Source organism: Limanda limanda, chromosome 15, assembly GCF_963576545.1.
Source record: "Limanda limanda chromosome 15, fLimLim1.1, whole genome shotgun sequence".
Taxonomy (NCBI): Eukaryota; Metazoa; Chordata; class Actinopteri; order Pleuronectiformes; family Pleuronectidae; genus Limanda; species Limanda limanda.
The window spans coordinates 6,172,943-6,188,958 of record NC_083650.1 but is presented as its reverse complement, the minus strand read 5'-3'; positions in this window follow the sequence as shown (position 1 = coordinate 6,188,958).

Genomic DNA, 16,016 nt, shown 5'->3' with positions numbered 1-16,016 from the left:
ATTATGTTGTTGACTTGTTCTTTTATTTATTTGACCTATTTTATTTAGTTATTGATGCCTTTAAAATCTTTTTTTTACAGAATTTCATTATAAGCCTTTTATTAATTTGTCTTATTTACAACTCATCAGTCAACTGTGGATTTGTTTTCTAAACAGCACTAACCTGTGTGAAAATTGCTTTAAAAGTAATATTTAATATATTGCTCTTGGAAAAGAATGCTTGAAATACTAGAACAAGATAATGCATTGGAAAGCCTGATGAGCTGTTTTCTCAAATCGCCCTGAAAGCACGAGGAAAGTTTGTTCCAAAGAAATAAGGAAATGTAGATATGCATGCAGGGAGCTGTTTTCTGTTTGATCACAGTGTCCCTTCAAAAGTAGCACATGATTTCATGCAAGAGGTCAATGCTGACTGTGTTTCCAAGTCTCGGGCGTTTAGTCAAGGACAAACCGAAGAACTAAGGAAAGAGGAAAGACTGCTTTGCCTGAGGGAGTTTGATTAAATGCAGCTGAGGGGAAAGCAGGAGTTTTTTCCTGTATAAATAGCAATTACAAATACCGAATTCTTAACCTGAAACGAGAGCCCCGAGGTAACTGTGAAAAAGACAGAGCAAACACATAACAATAATTTATTTTACTGCTTTTTGAGTACATCTTGCTTTCTTAAGTGTCTGTGAGAGCTCACACCAATGTATAATGTCATCACAACACGTGAGGCCATGCCGAGGCGTTGTTTTTGTGCCGTGTCTGAGTCTGGACACTAAGTGTTGGTCTCCTCTGTTTGCTCATATAGTCGTGGTAGGTACACAGTCATCCACACCCTGTCTCCCCCGTCTAAAAAAAGCCGGCTGCGGTTCTGTGACACAAATCATCTGTGAAGGAGCTTTGATGCATCTGCGTCCTTGCTTTAACCCAAACCCCAACGAGAAGAGGCTGGAGCCGCGGAGAACTGAGGGACGACTGTGTCTCTGCGCCGGTGTGAAGACACAAAGCCTCACTTCATTTCCTCAGCGTCTTTATTTTGATGCAGTTGAATATGTCCACTGCCCGCTCCTCATTTGTCTGAGCCTCACACTTGTTTATTGGCTCGTGTAGCCAGAGCGGAAAGTCAGTCAGCAGTTTACCCTTGTGTCAGGGCACAGCCTTGACTGTGTATTTCCACAGAGAAGAGAGAGAGAGATAGACGGAGAGTGGAGGAAAGAAGAAGAAGAAAAAGATGAGGGAAAGAGTGAAGCAGAGACAGGGAAAAATCGAGAGGATTGTTTTTACTCGACTTCGCTGCAGACATGTGAAATTGGAGCGGAAATTAAAGAAAGATGACAGAGAAGGAAACAAACGTGAACTGCAAAAGTAAAACTGCTGTTTGTGTGGTTGAGGTTCTGCCAGCGGGAAAAACTCCAGAAATTGTCTGGAGCGTCTGACTCAGACATTTGAGTGCACTCCAACAGCAGCATTGGATATTTTTTCAGGAGAATATCCTGAGTTACGTGCACGTCTAAAAGCAGTTTATCTCTTCTCTGTAACACCTGTGCGATACTAAAATGTACATTTTCCGTGACGCTACAGAAGCTGAGCATGCCGCAACCTTTTGACAAACCCACGTTTCCCTGTGGTATGTAACATGCATGTGAGGAGGAACACAGAGGAACTTTCAGTTGCCTCCTTTTCCTTGCATGTTTGTGTGTATTTCTATTGTCAGACAAAAAAATCCTATGTGGTCAACTCCTTCGCTTCCTGCTGAACCCCAGACAGTTCCTTCTAACCCCATTTTTAGAACACAAGCTTATGAGCAAATAAACATCGTACACGTCTAAATCGAGAACATCTTGTGAAGTCAGAAGGCATACCAGTCGGGCTGGGGGAGAGGTGGAGGGCATGGCATGAATGGGCTGGAAGTGGCTTTCTAAACACACCCTGAGGTTAAGGAGAACAGAGGTAGAAAAGAGGAATTCCAGTGGATGGCCTCTTCAACCCCGACATGGCTCAGGGGACACAGACGGGGTGAAGTAAATCCCATTTGACATTAGAAACTTTGGAGGATTAAGGTTTGGAGAGAAGCGACGAAGACAGGAAAACAAAGAAGAGAAAGCTCCTCAGGGAGCCCTGCGGGTCTGAAATGCCTCCTCATCTTTACCTTTGGAGCCCTTTCGAATTCCCAGCAGAGTGTGAGTGGTCTGCAGAGGTCACGCACTGGTATGAAATCCCTGTCACGATGGTCGAAGCACAAAGCTGCAGCTGCACGGACAATGAGTTCTCTTCAATCAATCCAGTGGTGCATTAAGGGACAAGAGCATTCACCTCTTTAGTTTAAGTGCAGCAACTTCACCAATTGGCACTAGTCCCCAAAATGTCTGCAGCTGTGATGGCTTGCGGCTCACATTCTTCTCTGTGTCCATGGAACTCGCCCCAAACCCTCACAAAAATACAAACTTTTATCTGTTGAATTCGTTTCGTTCACTCCTTCGATCTTTACAGCTTATCTAAAAAATAAAGCAACACTGCCAATGTGTTTGATAGATTTAGGAGCACGGAGCTGAAATATTTACACAGAGGAGTTCACATCCATAATTTTGACCAACAGTGATTTCTTCATCCTCCTCCTATGAGGGCTCGGAAGAATGTCAGACTTATGCAACGGTTGCAGATGAAATTCTGATATGAGGTGGAGGAACTGTGTGGGCGAGCCTTCCTCTTGTTTTCCTGTGAATTTAATGTCCTGATGACAAGGGTCAGATCCAGAGGGTTTTGAGGTTAAATCCTAACCTGACTCCTGTGGCCAGAAAACATGTCAGTGTAACTGTTATCCAGCTTAATACAGTCTAGTCTTTGCCCACGAAAACTGATTGGTTTAGAATTCAGTTCAATACAACAGCTTATTTAGGTTCACGCTCATGTTTCACAACAAATTGGCAAATGAGATGCAAGTAACACAGAAGAAAAGAGGAGAGCAAAGTGATGATCTATCTGTTTGCAGCATTATAATAAAAAAAATCTGTTTTAAAACTTTTACTTAGAATCAAGCTGGAACTGAGCCTACATGTGGTTATGGTTATCTAAAAAGTAAAAGCAGCCTTGTCACTTAGTTACTTGCTGGTTGTTTCCACGGTTTTTGCAAAACACAAACGGGTCATAAATTGCAAACACAGTTTTTGGGACAAGCTGCTACAAATAGTTTCATGCTGACTGTATGATGCAATCTCCGTCCTCTCATTAAATGTTGCATTGATCTGCTCGGAGTGTATTTAAAGTACAGTGCCAGAAGCTTTAACTTGTGAGTCATAGAGGAAATACTATTAAATTAACTCTCTTTTATTATAAATTATTTATTAGGTGTTTTATCATCAACAACATTTTAGTGGTTGCTTTGCTGTTGTGTTTATCACAGTCTGAACCAGCATGTGAGGTGTTCAGGTGGTTTCTGTGTCGGCTCGGTCCTTTTGCTGCACACATGACAGTTTGTCAAAGTCACCACACAGCAGCAGTGTGTAACGTGAATGTTGGGAATCAGATGTGCTTTCTTTGTACAGTATGTTCCCATATACGTAACATCACCTGTTAGACGAATTCAGGAAATCTGAATTCCCCGCTGACCGTCTCAGCTGTTGACATACTTATGCTCCTGCAGTAAATCTTGTTTCCACCTACAGATGTTTTCGTCTCCTCAGTGATTTGTGTCTCTTTGTCAATCTGATTAAAACATTTAAATCATCTTATCAGCCCTCTTCCTGGCCCATCCCTTCACCTTATCACAGGTTATCAGCCATCCTGTTGGCCCGTCCTCACATGGAAAACAGCACAAACAGAAATAACTGAGGGCAAGGTCTTATTTTTCTAAGGGATTTTGGAGCATTGCCAGTTCTGTGATTTCTATGGCGTGTCCATTTAACTTCTTGTTTGCCCATTTGAACCCCATTACTCGATTGTTCTCTTGATTGCTGCGTGAGACGGCACCAGTCGTACTTTCCAGTCCCACAGATATACCAGCCCAATGAACCTTGAACATTTGCAGGCCGCTCCACTTGTTTGCTCCAGTGTCTGGAAGCTGAAGGCCATCTGCTGAAGCCATCAGACCCACAAAGACATTCTCAATGTTAGTATTGCTGAAGAAAACTACAACAAAATTGAATAAGGGGCAAATAGCTGTGTTTATCTCCTTTTAAAATATATCATGTCTACAGGTGTCCACAAAGCAAGCTATTGATGACTTAACTCTTTATATATATATGGACTATTCTTCCAATAGTTTGCTGTCCATCCATGAATTATTTATATCGGTTGTCCATTCACGGTCATGTGACAAGCTGGCATTGGGCAAGAGGCAGGGCACACCCTGGGCAGGTCGCCAGCGTTTCTGGTGATACAGACTAATGCCAGTGTCGATGTGCTGAAAACAAAAACACATGATCACCTGCTGTGCTCTTCAAACGTCAAAGACGAATTCTGAAAATGTCCGGACCCAGTTGTGCAGACATTTTCCAGAGTTTACTTCTGCAAGCAGCCACACAGAGACAAACAACCATTTACACATACAGGCATTTTAGAGTCTCCATGCAGTTAAAGAACATTCCCATACATTCTCTTTCAAAGAAAATTGGCAAAACAGCTACATATTTATGATGTATGTGGTGTATTTTACAGGGTGCGGTTAATGCAATTTCACAGGCGGTCACCAGATCCCTCAGCTGTGTATGGACACATGGTTGCATGACACCCATATGATCAAGTGAGACTCATCTGCCACATGCACGACGAGCACCACGTGTGAAAATGTCTCCCTTGACATGCACGGTTCAATTCCACATGTCTACCAGATAAGATCCAAGAGTACCGTTTTAACGTCACTATTAAAGATGTTTAACGTTCAAGTTCTCAAATTGAGTTCAAGTCAAATGACTGCATTTCAGACACTGCTTAGTTGTTGTCACAGGGCTGTTTTTAGTCGTGCACCGCATCCTTTACGTTGCTCCGGGGTCACGACACAATGAAAGGTGAAACCTCAGTTTACACTTGGAAGACCGACACAGGTTGGTATTTACAGACAACAATAAAAAAGAACAGTAGGTAGACCAACGTTAGGCAACAGGATGTCTTCCTTTCATCTATTTTTGTAACTTAGCTGGTTCGGTTCAGTCTACACAACACTTCTTTGAATGAGGTCTGTCACTTCAGATTAAAGGGGAGACTGTGGAGATTCTCACCAATAGTGGCGCTGTAGAGCAAACATGTAGTGTTTCTCTCCTGTTCATGCAGCACGATGAGACACATGCAAACCACATTGATTGGAGTGATGTGACACACTTATACAACCAACTGCACAACTGGGTCAATAGATCAGTGAGTGGTGATGTGTGTGTGGGGGGGGGGGGGGAGGGGGGACAACAGAAACTGTGAGTTACAAACCAGACAGGGAGGGTGTAACAGTGAAAACATACAGTCCTGTTAAAGTCCCTTTACAGCTTTAGAAAAACAACCAGTCACAGAGAGAGCCCACACTCTGCCCAGCAGTCTCCTAAGGAAGCCACATTTAAAGTCATTAGATATTTTTGGGATCTGCACCAAATTCCACACCCTCATAACCATCAGTGCCACAAACAGGCCCGATATGATTTTCTATCAAGATCCGTGAATTAATTGTGGAGAAATCACTGAAAATGATGAAAAAACACAGCATGAAACATATTACCTTGTAGCATCAGTGTGAAACAAAGACTACAGAAAACAGCTGCTTACAGAGAGACAGGTCGTGTGGTTTCAGAGTCTCAAACCAGGTTCAGGCTCCTGGTGCGTTGTTTTAATACATCAAGACTGAACAGAAAGCTGAGTCCAGCTGTGGTTGTCTAGAAAAATAAAGCAGTCGCAGCCACATTGATGTCGGAATCAACAAAAACAACCTCAAACCTCAAGAAGGGTGTGTGTGAATGTCTGTTTGTGATTTGTGTTCCCCAAACAGAGCTTTGGCAACGAGCGCTTTATTTGTCAAAGAGTGCAGCAACGTTATTCTACAGCTTCTAGGTCTTGGATCGGAGAACTCACAGGACGAACACACACTGACCAAACAATGTACTTAAACAATCCTTGACCGTTCCACGACATTTACCATGTGTTTATTATTGTTACCATGACAATGAAGCTCTGACACGCCTGCTGCTGGTTTGCGCCTACACGGGTCATATCTGAGAGTCAGGACATATTACATTTATGTTCTTTTAGACTGAAGGACAACATGTAACTTTCTTCGACCTGTATATGCAGTTTTTTTAGCCAACATTAGAAAACACATATACAGGCTTATACAGAAAATATTATCCCGACCTTCAAATCCACCCTGACTTTAATCCTTCAAGTTTCACAACCCAAACTCTGTGTGCGGTCTTGGCTCATTCTCACACAACAAAAGTTTCCCATCTTAGAATCTAAAGTAAACATGACAGAAGCTTAGTTTGTAGCACATAGTGGCAAAAGGGCAAGAAGTGCTGACATCATAAATGTTACTTGGGTTAGCTGTCAGCTGTTTTAAGGCACCACCACAAACTTCTGTCAGCAAGTCCAACACATATAAAGGTCTGTGACCGAACAAGCTCGAAAACCTACAGCAAAATAAACAATCAATGTGATCACAGCTTCAACCCTGCATGGGAATTACATATGTCTGGTGTAGTTGGGGCCAGTGCGTGAGAGTGTGATCTTTAAGGTAAGGATGGATTCAGTGTGCTGGATGCACGGGGCCTGCAGCACGTTTCCTGCAGGTCCCATGGTTCTTTGTTATTAACCATCACCATGAAGATTCCCTCAGGCTGGAGATGTCCTTTCAATCACAATGTTGTTGATTTAAGGGCAGCACAAACCAGCCATGATGGAGCCACGAAACCTCTTTTCCTGTTGTGAACTCAGAAGTAGCCAGAGGCCTCGTTCCGTGTAGCTTTTCTCTTATTTACAGAATACAGTCTGAGTTCTGTTGTGTGCCCCCTAGTGGAATACTTTAGTAACACGCCTAGTACATAGCGAGTGTGAGAACTTTTGTCTCAGTGAACATGTGGCTAAAAAGGCCGAACCTCAACTAAACATTTACCTCAGAAACCAAACATTTTAACCATTGTATTTTCTTGAAATTCCATTTCTCCTTTTTTGTCTCACAAAACAGAAGCAAGTTCTCTATTTTCTGTAGCAGATTTCTAAAACATGTAATTAGATCAAAATGACACAACTCTCGTGGAAAAGTCATTAAGTATCTAACTGGACAAATGGGCTGCAGGACCCAGACAGAACGTCCATCCATTTATACCACTTATCCTCTGTCTGCCCAGGGGACAGGGATGCTGGAGCCAATCCCAGCTGACATCAGGCTTGACCAGCGGGGGACTGGGCAGGTCACCAGTGTATCGCCAGGACAAAATCCAGAGCCAACTGTCATTCACACACACATTCACAGCTACAGTCAATTTAGAATTTCATCAATCATGTCTTCAGACTGTGGCAGGAAGCCGGAGAAAACCCACACAGACACGGTTAGAACACATCCTGCAAAACCTGGATTGGAACCAAAAACCTAGGCCCAAAATATTGGCATTAAACTAAAAGGTAACAATTTTTTGAAGATTTTAAACTGAAAACATATGTTTCTGATTAATCCTTGTTTCCCTGAACAATTAGAGGGAGTTTTTATAATCTCATCCCCTAATGAAAAAATCTCTTTCTTACACTCTCAGTCTTTATGAAGAAATATTATCCCACATTCTCTGAACTATGGTATTCATTTCAGCAGTGTGATGAATATAAATCTGTGTGAATATTTGCTAATGAAAACCCAACCTTCCCCAGTCTGCCACCTTTAAACTCAACAAACTAATGTGTGTGTATGTGTGTGTGTGTGTGTGTGTGTGTGAGTTGCTTTATTCAAGGTGTCAAAAACAAACCTAAGCTTATTTACTTATGGAAAATAAGCTTAGGTTTGTTTTGACACCTTCCAGCATGTTTAAACTAAACTGACCTTTCCTGAACAAATATGATTTAATTATTTCAACTTTGCAGTTTTTTTTTAAAATCAGTATTTTAAAGTTTATTATACAGGGTTGTTTTCAGTTTGAATCCCTTCCTTTTTCTTTCCCTCAGCCAATCTGGCCAAACTGGAAATGTACAAATACAATATATTAATAATGGCACTTAAGCCGTCATTAAATGCCATTTGGAAACAATCAATGTCTTTATAAAATCAGTAGATGTGAGATATTTCACTGGATAATTGAACATTTTAACTTGCTAATGTTGCTTGAGGAGATGTCAGTTGATCACTACATTCATTAGGATTCATCCTCTGGGCTCCATGAATGTCTGAACAGAAATTCATCTCTCCATCCAATATTTGATGACATATATTAGGCTGCACGGACCAAAGTGGTGAACTGACCTAATGAATTATAGAGCCACGGTGCTAGAGAAACTTTTACCAGTTCCTGCCCCTGACATTTGTGGATTTCCTGATTGTGTGCGTTTTATATGATTGTATATTGAATATAAAGATGAGCCATGGATTTTCTTTCTATATTTTGCAATTTCATTGGCTAAAAAAGTAACAAAATAATCCGAAAGTAGTAGTAAACTGATTGGTGTGCCCCTGTCCTCTTGTCCTTGTTTTATGGAGATTTTAACAAACGCCTTGCAAAGTGCAGATTAGTCAAAAACTCCAGTTTCTGTGTAAAGATGACATCACAGCTTACTTTGTTCTTCTCTGGTATTTCGTGGATCATTGATGTAGACTATCACCACCTACTGCCTCGACATGCTTCTTTGAACATTTATTGTTCTTTCTGTGTTCTGGTCTGGATGGGAATATTTAGTAAAATGACGTGAACTTGATGAATGCCATGTGGTCAAATCATAGGGGAAGATATTATCCAGCATAAAAAATATATCTGCAGCAGAGGTAACGAGGCCATAGGCTGCTCCTGTCTGTTTCCCTGATGTGTCCTGAGGTAATCTCCCTGCTTCATCAGTATTCCAGACCTTGTGTCCCACAGGGAATCTGCTATATGAAACACAATGACTGACGCCTTTAATGATCCAGTCTAGGTCACCTGGTTTCCCAGCACTGCCTCACATTACTCCGCTGCTGCTGCCCCGGCCTGCGTGTCTTCAGATACAACTCTCTAATTATAGTCCTCTAGTTTTCTCGGGACACAAGGTCTTGCTGGGACATCAGGTGTTTGAGAGAGAGAGAGAGAGACCCTTAAAGGGAGAGTGCAGCCGTGTTCAGAGATGAAGGCAGCACTAATGGATGATTACAAGGCAACAGGACTTTCAGTGTCTTACTCATAGTCGCTCACACATGACACCGCTAACTCTAACCTCATGTCTGTGACCTTTGATTTTCTTTTTTGAAGAAAAAAGTGTAAACGTGCATCTTTATTTAATTCTACGTCTATGAATAAGTCAGAGAGAAAAAACTATGATGATGTGAGTCATGAGGGTGTCACAGGTTAATGATATAACTTTGAATTGTTTGCTTTATTTTTAAATTATTACTTACTCAAAAACTATGAAATAGTTGTTAAAATCAATCTGCTCATGATCTGCTATTTGATACTAGACAAGAGTTTCCACCCTCTCATCTCCGGCTTTCTTGAAGCGGAGCTGAGCATCTGGAACTTTCTCCCGTTGACGTGGTGGGCGCTGTTCACTGCAGGTGACAACAGACAACAACAGACCAGCTTATCACTGTGAGAATAGCAGCGTTCTCAAAGCCACAGGACGGCTGATAAGCAAGCAGCTTCGAAAGATATCAAACACACTCCACCAACATCGTGTCAAGCTGGCAGTGGAGAGGTGTGTGTGGCCGAGGTATTACTCATGTTGTGGGGACCTAAATCTATTTACACAGTCACATTATGGGTTAGGCAAGTAGAAGTAGAGTTGTGTCAGTAGTTGTGGTCACTAGTCTCCAGGAAATCAGTGTTTTTCAATGTCATGACAACAGGACTGTATGGCAAGCCGATTGAGCATTTATTCAAAATCCTTGATATCAAATTTCAGTCCCCTCCACTAGTTCGGTCTTTGTCTGCACTAGTTGGACGTTTGGTCGCACTAGTTCAGCATCTTACTGAACTAGTTGAAAAAAAAATCTAACTAGTCACTTGCTTTTTCAGCAACTAGTGGCACTTTTGGTCAACTAGTTACAACAGAAACTCAACTAGTTCAGTAAGATGCTGAACTAGTGCGACCAAACGTCCAACTAGTGCAGACAAAGACCGAACTAGTGGAGGGGACTGAAATTTGATATCAAGGATTTTGAATAAATGCTCAATCGGCTTGCCATAGGACTGTGCGTGTGTGCTTGCAACATTTTGAGCATAGACCTGAAATAGTAAGGATGTTTGTTTTTAAGGTCAGAATTAGGTTAAGGGTTGGGTATGTGTGTGTGTGTGTGTGTGTGTGTGTGTGTGTGTGTGTGTGTGTGTGTGTGTGTGTGTGTGTGTGTGTGTGTGTGTGTCTCTGGCTCATAGTAACCATGAGTCAGGTAAGATTCCAACTCCCTCTGCAGCGGTCATAACAACATTGCCCGCAGCTGAATTAGTGACAGAGATTTTCCAAGTACAGTCGGACCATTAAAGCAGCAGCACTCATGCATTCACACTGTATGATGTCACATATCTAGAACAGCTATCAGCAAACACTCTCAGTCACACATCAGCTGGCACAGTTTCATACGATGCTCCGGTCACGTCCAGGCTGCAGCGCACTGCGCCTTTATGACCATTTGACCTTGTCACCGTTTTTCCTGGTGCTCCTCCACCAGCTGAGCGCAGCACAACAACGTGCACTTACCCTCCACGCTCCACCCCCCCCACCCCCCACAACAGCTCAGTTTTTTTGGCACACGCTGAACAACGCCTTGTACTTTTTCTATCGCATGATGCATGAGAATCACACACACTTACCCTCATATAACCGGCCTGCGATGACCTCACATTTGAGCAGCACGTCCGTGCGTAGGCAGCAACGCTCATGCATGCATTCGTCTTGTTTTTTTTTCTCTCGCTCAGCAGCAAAACTCAGCTCAGCGCTGTGTATGGATCCGTGCAGCTGGCACATAGAGAAAGAGGAGAGAGAGAGAGAGAGAGACATGCTGCAGGGGGGCAGAGGGGAGGCAGGGGGGAGGCAGGGGGGTCCATGACTGGCCCAGATTAAGACAAATAGCAGATTTTTACAAATAAACCACCAGACTATAATCCCTTTTCAAACATGCGTCAGAGTCCCAAAGCCAGATATTGGATCAGGGAGTGGAGACGTAGTTGTTCCACTCAAAAGATATTTTCTCGTACAACAAATCCTGGACCGGCTGTGTAACACATACTGCTACGAACACGAGCTGGCAGCTCAGCACCAGCACGAGTCGTTTCTTCTTTCTTCTTTTCTTCTCACGGAACAAAGTGCAAGTCACAGGGAAGTGGTCAGTGTGGATGGTGAAGGCACAAAGCTCAGATCCTTAGATGACCAGACTCTGCTTCTTGCGCAAGAAAACCACTCTGGGTAAAGATAGAGTTTCAGTATCATGAGTGCTTTGGGTGCGTGAACACAACCATTAAAGGTTTTCCTTAATAAGTATATATCAAACAGCCTTACATCTGGCCCAGTACATAATAGTGAGTAAGATGAATGTCAGTATTAAGTGTGAACTTATGATAAGTGGGAATTAATGAAAAAACATATTGAGGGAAATCTCAAGGTCTCAAGCTGAGGACAATCTGATAGTTGTACTGAGAGGAGAGGGACAAATGGAGGAGGTGGATTGAAAACCCTCCCAATGATTCCTCTTAAAAACACATATTTTTGGGGAATCACACAGTAAAGCTGCTTTCAGACATGCACTGAGCTCTGGAGATCCTCCCGACTTTCTCTAGAGGGGCTGAACGTGTGCAATGAGAGACTTGGGACTTTCTGCTGACTTTCTACATCCAGTCCCCTACTATAAAGTCTGCAGAAAGGTCCAGAGGATGTGAGAAATAGCAGGAGATCCTCCGCAGGATTCACCGTGAGTGAGTGGGTGAGTTGATGACGTTTAGAACATGCGACAGAACAAAAAGAATGAAAAAGCAGCATCGCAAACTTAGAAGACACAGACGAAGATGTCAAGCTTTTGGTGATATGAACACACACTGGTGTCGATGTGCTGTGAACTAACACAAGTTCCCTCCACAGCAGAATGAATATGTGACGTCTAACCTGCGCCTGCTGAGGAGAATCTCCTGCTGTGTTGTGCATGTGTGAAAGAGAACCCTCTGGAGAAAGCCCGGACCCGGTTCCCTGGGTCTGAAAGCGGCTTAATGTAGCCTTCCTGTGAGGGTACCCTTCCATATCTGTTGTTTAGTGAATCTGACTGTATAAATAAAGCAAGAAACGACAGGTGAGGCTTCACTCGGGCCGGTAATCAGATCTGTGTCGGGGGGGGGGGGTTGTGAGGAAACTGTGATGGATCTCTTCCAATCCACTGACAAAACTGTAGCCGCAGCATCGTCACTCACTCTCAGTGCTTTTAATAGTCAAGCTCTTCACCGTATGAAAGTCCAGCATCTGATTTATATACACTGGGATTAGCAATAGGGAATAAACAACAGGGCAAATGTATTCTCTGGACCCCCCCCCCCCCCCCTCAGGGGTTTCCACAAAATAAACATCTTTGAGTTTACACAGTGGACCTTAAACATAACAGCAGGACTGGAAAATAAAAAACAGAAATCTGCACGTTCACATCAATGTTAAAGTCTTTATCCAATAAAAAGAAGACATTAATCACTTTGATTTTTCCTGTCTGACAATGTCTCCTCCCTGAGACGCCCACATTTCAGCAGATGTGTAAAATGATTCAGAGCAACATGAACGTAACTACAGTAAAGCACTGGTTGTACAAATGTGTATCTCCATTGCTCAACCCTGCAATTTGTTGGATGTCTACCAGATGTTCTCTCTCTCTCCTCCTCCACACCGAACCCATGAGGACGATCCTGTCAGATCTCCTCCTCCTCCATCCATTCCTCGTCTCTGCAGTGAACTCCATCACCACCTGGGCGTTACAGTACATTTTGGATTCCCCTCAAATTCTTGAAGCCGGCTCGGTCCTGCGCAGAAACTTTACTGGGCGTCAGGGTGAAGTAACTCAATGACCCAGTTATGCAACCGAAAGGCCGGAGGAATTCCTAATGAATGCCGCTTCGAAACAGCACCTATGTGCAAAAATGTCACTTTCTCTTACACCCACACACAGAAAACCTACCGGTGTGCACCCGTGTCATTTTAATCTGTGAGACCCCGTCTGACCCACATAAAGAAAATCCCTCCAGTTCCCTGGACTCCACAGAAGATTAACCTCTTGCCCCGTTTCTTTCTTTTTTTTTTACGTCAGAAAAGAATGAGGCAATTTGCTGTAATAACTTTGGTCTGGGTCAAATGCAGAGGAATGTACAGTTCAGTGTAACGACATCCTGTAGATCAGGCTCGCTCCTTCTGAAGTTGGGACGTGATTCGAGCTCATGATGTTTCCATAAAAATCGTCTGACTGGATTTTGGCATTGGACGAGACCTGAGCTGACATGTGGGAAACTGTACCCAGAGGTTCCAGGGCTGTTTGCAGGCGATCCAGGGTCTATAGGGGGGATTGCATAATCAGATTAGGGCGGTTGGTTTTAGGCTTGGAGGTCACTGGGGCCCGCTTAGCCCTTTAGCTCTACAATCTAGACTCTAAATCGCCCGAAGCAGCTTCCCAAACACAGAGATTCCTGAATGAGCTCCTGTGTGAGATAGAGGCCACCGGGGAGCGGTCCCAGCTCAGCTTTTTAGGCCTTAATGGTCCTTCGTTAAACCACAAAGTCAGGGTTTAATGGCTCAATCATGGTGACTGTGTGAATTTCATTTTGCTGCTGCGATTCCATGACACTGAGAAGTACATAAACGGAAATAAAGTTTTGGAATAACAATGAACCTGTTGCATTAGGAATGAGAGCTTGGGGCAAAACATGGAGCTGGAGCAGCTTCTCCCAAGTGGAGTTTAATGAAATAACATTTCAGTGAGGTTTGCAAGATCAGCGAAATGTTCAGATAATAGTGGAATTGTTCAGTATCTTAGGAAAACATTTCATCACTTGAGTTATGTGATACAAACGAGGTCAAACAGCAAAGAACTCCCTTCTGCTCGCTTTGTTTAATACGTTTGGACAAGTCTGTGTGAACTCCAGGAAAAAGTTTGATGCGTAGAGGCTCCTGCAGTGCCACCTACTGGTGGATCATGTTCCTCTCAGACCAGGACTGAATTTAAAATAATCCATTAATCAAACAAACTTTATTTGTGTTGCACTTCAGCAAGTGAGAGGTCAGAGAAGCTGACATTATCAAATTACTCTAGAGACTAATGCAAATAAGAAATAAAAGCAATTCATGAACAGATCATAAGGTAATAATAAATCCCAAACTAAAAAATATGAAGGAATAATCATGAAAACATTCAACTTGATGAAAAAGTTTGATTTTCAGTTTGCTTGTATTATATATACAATTTAAGCTGAGGTATATAAACAGTATATGCAGCTTTATGACATCTTAATGTAGTTGAGAGCAAGTGAGGTAATTAATGAGTTAAAAGTCCATAATGCTGGTGAATGAAAATACAGACAAACACATTTATAGTGATACATGTGTGTGTGTGTGTGTCTTTATAGGGGATTTAAATACCCTCCATCTGCATTGTTTTGTGTTTTAAGACATTCATTAAATATTTATATTGTGCATAAGAGGTAAATAAGTAAATACAATTATTTTAATATTATATTTACTCTTTGCCTTTATAGTTCAGTTCAGTTTTAAAACATTTCACACAAATGTGGAGACATGTATCTGTAAGTCTAAACTATTTCAACATTTCTTTAGAAGAAATTAAGCCAAAGTGAGAATCCCAGCTGTTCATTTCAGGTCATTCTGATCCTTTTAAGTTATAGTTTCCCCCCAAAGGAATTCACAGCAGCAAACAATGATGACGTGTTTTCAAAATAGTTTCGAGACTTTGAACTAGAAGGGTTTGAAGTCAGTTTGACTGGGGTCAGGAGAAATATTTGCTTGGTTTTTAGTGACGATGATGACAAATACCCTCATCTCTGACTTCCCTCTAGAATGCACTGTGGCTGATCCCATCCTAAAAAGATACAAATCAAAAGGTGCAAATGAAATCTAAGATGTAGTGGGATGTTTCAGATTCATAATTCACAGATTCATGTGACCTCATATGCAGTGTGAATGCAAATATTGCACCACCCACACAGGTCAATTTAGTAGTCTGCATAAATCTGCTAGATGTTTTCTGATGATACCAAATGTTCACCAAACAAAATAACAGCTATCACAGTGACCTCTGCTGGATATTAAAGATCAAAAAAACGGTAAATGGAGGTTGAGCTCTGCAGTGCTTTTCAGCTAATTGTTTTGGTTTATGCCCCAGAATTGTCTGTCTCCTGCTCAGTGACCTAATTTTCTGTAAAAAGCAGATAAAAAACCAATAGCTTGTGAAGTTGGTAAAGCAGAGAAGCTAAACAACCTGATACTCTCCTCAGGAGTTGGTTGAGACCAAAAAAATGTGGGTGAATATTAGACATACATTTATCAGACGATAACAAACATGACGCTAAGCTTTACTGGATGTGTAAATGATTTCCGCGTTAATGAAAAAGTGTTCTACTCTCAAATTACACAGTTCCTATAACATTATTAGCAACAATTAAAACATGATCTGGAATATATCTTAATATAATCTGTTGTTTAACAATACAGTGCCTAGCTCTGAAAGTTTTCTTTTTTTATTTGCATTAGACAAAATGCTGCAGAAGTGAACAGCGAAACTGCTAAACAAAACTTCACATGATAAAGTAAGATTTGCTTCCTGTTCCCGTTTGTTCTCAGTTAAGTTCTGTTTAAAGAAACTTTGAACTCGATCATCAAAACAACACACAGGGTCAACATCACTCAAATTATGTCAAATAAAA